Genomic DNA, 553 nt, shown 5'->3' with positions numbered 1-553 from the left:
GACGTAAACCCATTGCATAATTAGAGCAAATCAGTTTACCAGCAGTACTGCTACTACGAATAAGGTTAATTTATACAATATTTTAAATGTATACAAAATAGTTTTATGCAATAGCATAAAATTATAATGCATATGATCATTGAATAAATTCTAATATGTAATAACAAAAATAAATCCACAGATTTAGAAGATCACCGTGTTTGAGTTTATTTTGGATGTGTGATGCTGATGAACAATGCTATAGCACCATCATGTACAGAATGGAAAAAACGTGCAACAGTCACTTCAAGTATACAGATGCGTTATAAAATACATTATTTTAGAAACGATCATTTTCATTTATTAGAACTCAATCATGAGCCTACAATCCAAAAAAATATCTAAAATGGTTCAAATAAATTTTATATAAGTGATAGTACTCAATGTAAACATTTTTCTTTTCATTTTTCAAGGTCTTGAAATATATCTGGATTACATTGTGACAGTCTTATCCGTGATGTGTACAGATGATTAAATAGAAAAAGACACACGCATAATTTTTTTTTTTTAAATA

This window comes from Barbus barbus (genome assembly GCF_936440315.1).
Source record: "Barbus barbus genome assembly, chromosome: 11".
Taxonomy (NCBI): domain Eukaryota; kingdom Metazoa; phylum Chordata; class Actinopteri; order Cypriniformes; family Cyprinidae; genus Barbus; species Barbus barbus.
This window is presented reverse-complemented; position numbering follows the sequence as displayed.